At 36.7% G+C, this 8570-nt stretch overlaps 1 pseudogene; it reads left to right on the plus strand.

Moving 5' to 3' along the window:
• Nucleotides 1–7445: 7445 nt before the first annotated feature.
• On the plus strand, nt 7446–7546 carry LOC123284870 (U6 spliceosomal RNA; annotated as a pseudogene).
• Nucleotides 7547–8570: the final 1024 nt, after the last annotated feature.

Genomic DNA, 8570 nt, shown 5'->3' on the forward strand with positions numbered 1-8570 from the left:
GTCAGGAGATGAAACTGAAGGGTCCAACTCTCTAATCATAGGTTTGTTCCCTTGGCAACCAGCCCCCACCCTTAGGTAATTTATAGGCTTTCCAAAAGTCACTTCATTAAAATAACAAAAGACACCTTTATGGCTTTCATCATTTAGGAAATTCCAAGGGTTTTAGGAGCTCTGTGCCAGGAACTGAGATGATACTAAATATATATTTCTTATTATAAATCCCTAGACATATAAAGATAATGTTATAATCCAGTGAAGTAGTTAGCTAGTGGCTAAGAGCATAGGTTTTTAAGCCGGATTACCTGGGTTCAAAACCAGGTATTTAATTTACGGTGTGCATGCCCTCTGAACAGTTATTTAACATTTGTATATTCAATGAGGATAAAAATGGAACTTTCTTCATAGAGTTACTTTGAAGATTAAATGAGTTAAAAGAACCCTGAACAATGTCTAGCACATAGTAAAACTATATGTATTAATTACAATTATAATATAAGAATCAATGGTGTATTCTGGGGGTAAGGAAAAGGAAATGGCTAATTTAGTCTGCGGATGGAGAAGAACCTTGGAAGAGCTGGACCTGGCAGATCAAGGGTGAGAGATGGGTATTGAATCGTATTTAAGGGACTTTACAGTCTGTGCCGCTTTTTATAGGGTGTGGTCTTTATGAATCCTGGTCTGGATGAATCCTTTAGCATGAACTCATCATTCAGAGGATGACTCCATCACAAGCGAGTATTTATGCCTGCTGGGGTCTTATATAATGTGAAAATTAATAAACAGAAACTTAATTTAAAATGGAGTCAGGAGACCAGAAGGGGGAGCTCTCACACCCTGCAATGATAGCAGAGCCCAAAAGGAAGAAGAATGACTTCCTATTTTTGCCTGGCAAGAGCTCAGCCAATGAGAGACTGTCACAACTCAGTCAATGAAAAGGCACTATACCTCCAACTCTCGATTCTTCCAATGGACTCCTTTTGATATGGTTGAGGCAGAACATTTACCTATGGCTACTTTGGCCCAACTGGCTGAATTATATATACAGTCTTACATCAGCTTGTACTTTAGCCAAGAGCAAAACTGCCAACATTTATACTGATAGTAGATATGCTTTCAGAGTAGCTCATGATTTTGAAATGTTGTGGAAGCAATGTGGCTTCCTTACTTCTGGTGGAAATGAAATTAAAATGGCCTCTATGTTCAGGAATCATTGGATGCTATCCATTTACTACTCCTTTAGCTATTAAGATCCTGAGGCATTCTAAACTTCACTCTCCAGAAGCTAAGGGAAATCACCTTGCTGATACTTCAGCAAATCATGCTGCCCTTAAAGGAACCAAGAGCAACCAAACCTCTGTCATGGTCCAAACAGATATTTTCCCAAACAATAACTTAGAAAAGCTGGCTAGAGAAGCCCAACAATTAGCCTCAGAAAAGAAAAGACAAGAGTGGAAATTCAACAATTGTTGATTTGACAAAAAGGGAAAGCTCTGGTTCAGACCAAATAACAACCCAGTCCTACTGGAGACTCCAAAATTCCCACTCTTAACCACTGTACATGCATTTAACCATTGGTCTGCTAACAAAATGATAACATTCAGGAATCAGTATTGGTGGGGAAATACTAACAAAGCTACAAAAAGGCCTACTTCATTTGTCCTACTTGTCCAAAATGTAATCCATGGAAGCCTGTTTGTGCTGCTCCTGGACATTTTAACAGCCTAATGGACCATTTGAGATTTGGTAAATGGATTTCATACAACTTCCTTCATCTCATGGATATAAATATGTTTTAGCCATGGTCTGTATGTTTTCTCAGGGACTGAAGCCTTCCCTTACAGACAGGCTACTGCCTCTTCTGTGGCTAGAGTCCTTTTGGAAAAGATTATCCCTACCTGGGGAACTCCTCTCAAACTTCATAGTAACTGAGGAACCCATTTTACTGGTCAGGTACGTCAACAAGTCAGCATTGTTTGGCTGGTTTCACAACATTTTCACTGTGCTTGCCACTTTCAATTCTCTGGTTTAGTCAAATATGCTAACGGCATTTTTAAGACTCAACTGGCAAAATTTGTAGAGACCCTCCACATACCTTGGCTAAAAGCATTGCCATTGGTCCTTCTAAATCTCAGATCCACCCCTTTTGGAACTCATACACTCTCACCCTTTGAGATAGTCACAGGATGCCTAATGTACTTGGCTCCAGCCTCTTCAGACCCACAGTTGATAAGAGGAGACATACTCCAACATTGCAAAGACCAATTGTTTCTATTAAAAATATCATGTTTTGGTGGAGCAATCTTTTCACAGAACACTCCAGGGAGATGAAGACTTTAAGCATCACACCTTGCAACCTGGAGATTTTGTCTATTGGAAAAAACACCTCCAGAAGGATTCTCTTCAACCTCACTGTAAAAGCCTCTATCAGGTAGGGCTAACTAACTCTTGTGGTATAAAACTCTAGGGAATAGACTCTTGGATTCATGTGACACACCTAAAGAAATTACCAAATCCTGATTGGGTCTGAACATCACCTGATGACCTAAAAGCCAAGATTTCCCGGAATTGAAGCAGATGATATCTGATGAGACAGCTTTCCCAAGATGTCCATACCAGCTCTGTTGGAAGTTTGTCTGCCAAGCCTTTGATGATGACATGATGCTTTAGATGATCTCCAATGCCTGTGACCTTGATAACACATGGACTTTATTTAAAAAACGTGCCTGAGAGTTCTCCATCCTACCACTTACTCAAATGTGACCTCAATAGGTTTCCAATCTGTGCGCTTTTCCTCCAACGTGGGACACTAGATTCAGGAAAAGTCCTTCCTGGTATCAAGGGACAAAAGGCCAATAAAACGGGAAAAACCTGACTTTTGATCAGTGATACTTTCAGAGAAATATTTTAATCAAAAGGGTAAAATGTGAAAATTAGTAAACTGAAAACTCATTTAAAATGGAATCGGGAGGCCAGAAGGGGGAGCTCTCACACCCTCAATCTGACTGATTAGAAGTAGCTCTGTTATATCCAGTTTAGGGCTTATAATTTGGTCTATAAAGCCAATTTCTCTCCTTCCCTTTGTTTAGAGCACACTTATAATAGCTACATAGTTTAAATTCTTATTCAGAGCAAAGAAGAAGATTGACTCACACTTTAAAAATTGTCTCTCCAGGTTACTAGTTTTAAAATTTGCTCAATTTATTAATAATAACTAGTGGCTCCTCACCTGAGGGTTTCATGGTGGTTTTTAGAAGTGAGTCATTGACATTAGCTCCAATGGCAGATGTCTAAATCACATATCATACTTTCAATTGATGATTTTAGCTAAAAGATCAAACAACGTCTAAGAGGTCTTTTCCAGGTAAGAATGAAAGGATTTACCGTCTGCTGAAAAAATGACTGACTCTTCTTAGAATAAATGAGATTTTTTTCCTCTGAAAGTGCGAAACTGTTCTCAATTTCATTCCCAAGGACTTTCAAAATTTCAGGCTTTGCTGTAAATGAGTCTGCACAGCATTTAGAAGGCTAAAAACAAAGGGAGGAAAGCCAAAGAGAAACACCAGTTTCCAGTATTTGCCCCAGGGCTTTGCACCTAAAGCACCACCCCGCTTCTTTTTGAGGTGACTACACCCTCTCTTCTCCAGGCATTGGAGTCTCTCCTGTATATGTACAAACATTTGTTACTCTGACAAAGTTTCATTGTCAGGGAGTTTCTAGATAGGGATCTCTAAGTTAAAATCCCAAATTATATGCATCCACCCACCCTTATGTTATAATTACTCTCTTGAGGCTTTTAAAAAATAACTACACACATCAACAGTTTCACAACTGCTTTTAGTGAGTAGCAAGATTAGTAGGCAAACTCCTAGAGAAATTATGCAGGTGACCACAGTTATTAATGTGCACGTTGTTAAAGTGTTTGAATGTTGTCGTGATGGGACCAAGGGGCCAAGTGCAAAGATTCCATCAACATGATGCTGTTAGCTTGGCACTTCAGAACCAAATTAAAGGGATTCGTAAGGGTTGTTGCCTTAGCTATATGGCGCTGCTTTGGGGTATTCCCTCATAAAAAAACAGCATGCAATATTTTTTGGGAATATTAAGGAATTTTGCCTTTAAGAACCACAGCTAAAATTACAATCTGGTAGCTGCTTTATTACGTCTTTGTATGATAACTAGTCATCAACAACTTTTTTCTCTATCAATTTCACTTTGGTCAAATATTTCCAAGAATAAAATTAGAAGACAGAAATTTCCTGCATATACGTAAATTCACTTATTATGAAACATTACACATCATAGACTATTAGAATTAAGAAAGACCATAGAAAGGTTGATTTTACTAATGAATAAACTATTTGGTCCAGGAGGTGAAGTGATTTGCACATTCTGGTTGTGTAGGACCCCGCAAATTTCTGTAAGTTATTCCCGGGCCCTTTACCTCAATTTCTAACTCAAATTAACATTATTTAAGTGATCAGACAGTTCACTGAGCAATGCTTGATACCGTGAATAAGATGAGCCTGCTCTCTCCATTCCAGATGCTTTTTACCTGTCTGTCTTTCCGGACAGGTGAAGGACAGGATTGGTGTAGCAGCTCACTTTAGTAGGAGCAGTAAATTTGCTTAAGTCTAAATCAAAGCTTACTGAGCTAGGTCCAGAACATCCTTCTATATCATTGACATAATATTTTTGATTTGTTGATTCATTATTTTTTAGAGCGTACTTCATCCTTTTTATTGTGCTTGCATCCTAAATTTCATCTTTATATGCTCCTCAGCACTTAGTCTATAAAAATGAATAGTTTCATCACCAAGGTCTTTTTAGAAATAAAATAATTAGACTTTTTTATTATTATATACATTTATTTTAAAAATTTGGAAAAATAAATTAAAATAGAAAGAAGAAAAGTCGTTTGTATTTGAAATAATCTTTTTTTGAGGAAAAAGAAATTTGTGTTTGTTCTTAACCTGTAAATGGTAAAGAAATGCTTGTTGCAGAAACTTCAGACAATACTGATAATAAAAAAGAAGTTAAAAAAAAATCTAAAATTCATGTAGACCTATCCACCGTTATATGACACTGTTTTTTGGTTTTCTGTGTGTGTGTGTTTAGTCAAACACTTGATTTTCAGAATTGGAATAGTATAAGAAACATATTTTATATCCCTTTTATTCCATTTAGTACTTAGTTACAAGCATTTATTCATTCTTTAAATGAGCCTGGAGGTCATGATTAGTAGTTGTATAATAGTCAATCAGATGGAAATACATATTTATCTAACCATTCTTCAAGTAAACAGAAGTTTAGGTTATTTTTTCATTTTACTATAAATATTGCTGTAATGAATATTCATATACATAAACATTTATGTTTCTCCTTGACTTTTTTAGGTCAAATTCTTTGAAGTGATATGGCTAAATAAAGAGAATTTAAGCTTTTGATACAGTCATGCACTTTCTAACAACAGGGATACGTTTAGGCAATTTTGCCCTTGTGCAAGCATCATAGAGTGTACTTACACAAATCTAGATGGTATAGTCTACTACACACCTAGGCTACATGGTAGTAATCTTACGGGATCACTGTCATGTATGTGTCTGTTGTTAACTGAAACGTAGTTCTGTGGCACACAACTGTATATATCTTTGAATATATTATCAAATTGCCTTCCAAAAACATTGTACCAATTTATAAACTCACCAATAGTTTTTAATTTACCCTTACTCTCTGCAACACTAAGTATCATCATTCTTTTTAATACTTGATGCTGGTTTGTGAACAATGGTATATTCTTATTTTAATTTGCATTTTTTTAAATTACAAATGAGACTAACGTCTTTCAGTGTCTTCACCCTTTGTGTATCTTCTATGAATTGCCAGTTATTTACTCACTTTTTTCCTTTGAAAATGCTTATCCTTTATGGTGTTTTCTTGGTTTTTTTTTTTTTTTATATTAAGGGCATTAACATTTTGTATGCATTGTAAATATTTCTCCTTTTTGTAAGTTGCCTTCTCATCTGGTTTATATGTTTTTAGGAGTAGTTTGTGGTGATAGTAACTGTGTTTTGAGGAGAAAATAGACAAAGACAGGTGATTGATCTGGAAGGAACTGATTGAGTTGGGGGTATGAATGATGGTCCTTGGATTGGATTAGAAAAAGGATGATTGGTTTACTCTTTTGGACGATGAAATTATAATTTTGGTACTACAGCCTGTACTATTTCTAACTCTCAAAACAACTATTTTTTAAGAATTTTTTTTTAATTTAAAGATTGGCACCTGAGCTAACATCTGTTGCCAATCTTTGTTTTTCTTCTTCTCCTCAAATCCTCCCCCGCCGCTCCCCCCCATACATAGTTGTGTATTGTAGTTGTGAGTGCCTCTGGTTGTGCTATGTGGGACACTGCCTCAGCATGGCCTGATGAGTGGTACCATGTCCTCGCCGAGGATCCGAACCTGTGAAACCCTGGGCCGCCAAAGTGGAGTGCTCGAACTTAACCACTCGCCCAAGAGGCCAGCCCCTCAAAACAAGTCTTTAAACTGCCGTCATCATACTTAAGTCACAGAGCTACTAAAGTGGCAAAAGAAGGATTACAAACCAGGTTTGTCCAATGCCAAGGTCTAGTCTCATGACTACACCACACTACTTCTAAAGATTACATAAGTGTTTTTTTTGTAAGGAAGCAGAAAAAGAAGCATTCCTATGCTTCTTCATTATGTTTTTAAATGCCTACCTGATATTTCACGCAGTTGATGTTCCATAAACTCACTATGATTGAGTTTATCTCTCATCTACATAGATGAGGACACAAAGGAACAGAAAGGATCACTTCTTGCCCAGGATTACCTAGCTAGTAAAACTAATTCAGGAGAAGAGGAGGAGGCCAAGAATAGTTAGATCTATTTCATCAATCTTTTTATCTTGTGTTTCTTCCTTTGCTTTTTATGCTTAGAAAGTTCTTCTCTGCCTAGAGATGAGAGAAAATTATGTTTTCTTCTAATTGTTTCTGGTGTTTGTTTGTACATTTATATTTAACTCAAGGCAATCTGGAATATATTTGGTGAGAGAAATGAATTAGAGGTTTTTTCCTAAGGGGAGGACTCACTGAAATGATTCAAAGTTTTATCTGAAAGAATAGGTACACAATAATAGCAGCAAAATATTTGAAAAGAAGAAGAGTATTGGAACAGGGAACTAGTATTGCCAGAAATTAAAAAATGACAATTATGCAATAATTAAATCAGTATGCACTGTTTTAAGAAAAAACACCAGCTCTGTTTAGTATAAAGGAACAATCAAAATGATGTGAAATATTATTTTTCTCAAAGATCATATTAGTTTATTAATTTGGGATTTGATAATTTTTCATATTTAAATAAAATCAAAATAATAACTAAAAAAATGCAAATGCCCCAAATAAAAATCCAAGCAAGGCTGGTGCTTGCTTTTGCAGCATACATACTAAAATTGGAACCATGAGAGGAGATTAGTATGGCCCCTGCCAAGGATGACACACAAATTCGTGAAGCATTCCCTATTTTTCAGTTATGCAAGATGAATATTATACCTCAATAAAGCTGGAAAAAAATGTCCAAGCCTAAAGTTTCTCATGACAAGCTGGCCCTTAATGAATTGTGACAGTGAAATAATCCTTTTGGACATGGTGCAATTGCTATAGCTATAAATATAGGTGTCACGGCAAATGTTGGCTGTAGAAACTCCTGAGCTGATGAGCGCACACTCACCCGTTTTGTTTACATGGGCGAGGTGCTTTCTGCCTGCTCCACACCTGCACCTGCTTGCGAGGTGCATCTGAAGGGAGGATGCTGTCTTTCCTCTTGACCCGGATATCTTTCTACTTTTGAATTGCGAAAGGATTGGGTCATCATGGATTCTGTCTTCTTCCTTACCCCTGGGATTTGAATAAGTAGGAACCTCTCCCTGGAATTGTGAGGATGTTAAAAGAGGCCTCTAGGTGGAAAGCATTTGGGTTTGACATCATGTAGAAAGGAAAGGAGAGGTTGGAGAGACAATAATCCTAGAATCCAGGAGTTTTAAAAATAGAGGGAAAGATTTCCTCTCAACCTTTTATTACTCAACCAAAATCCTACAAACATATGTGTGATTTTCAGGATGAATAAGCCAATACCAGAAATGGAAAACTAAAGTCTGGCTATGAGCTCCAAGGTTTAGGGGACTTATTTGCTAACCTTTTTCCTAAATGACATTTACAAAAGTGGGGGAAATGTGTTTCCTTCTAAGAAAAGCAAACTTGGCAAGATACCAACTTTTCTACAGGAAGCAGTCAATTCTATTGTTCTGCTTCTAGTTGTCCCAGATTCTTAAATAACATCTGTTTTCTAAATTCTCCAAGTGGTAGTCTAGATTAAGGAAGTTTCATTGCCTCCATTGAAAATGGAGTTTTGCTTAAGCGAAGAATCATGCCTTATCTGTAGTACTCAAATAGTTTAAGTTAAGGCTTTTTTTCCCTCCTAGATGAAGGATATTAATATACAAAAGTTTGCCACTCTTTTTTGCAAAATTTATAGAAATTCCAATTTGCAAG

Source organism: Equus asinus, chromosome 3, assembly GCF_041296235.1.
Source record: "Equus asinus isolate D_3611 breed Donkey chromosome 3, EquAss-T2T_v2, whole genome shotgun sequence".
Classification (NCBI taxonomy): Eukaryota; Metazoa; Chordata; class Mammalia; order Perissodactyla; family Equidae; genus Equus; species Equus asinus.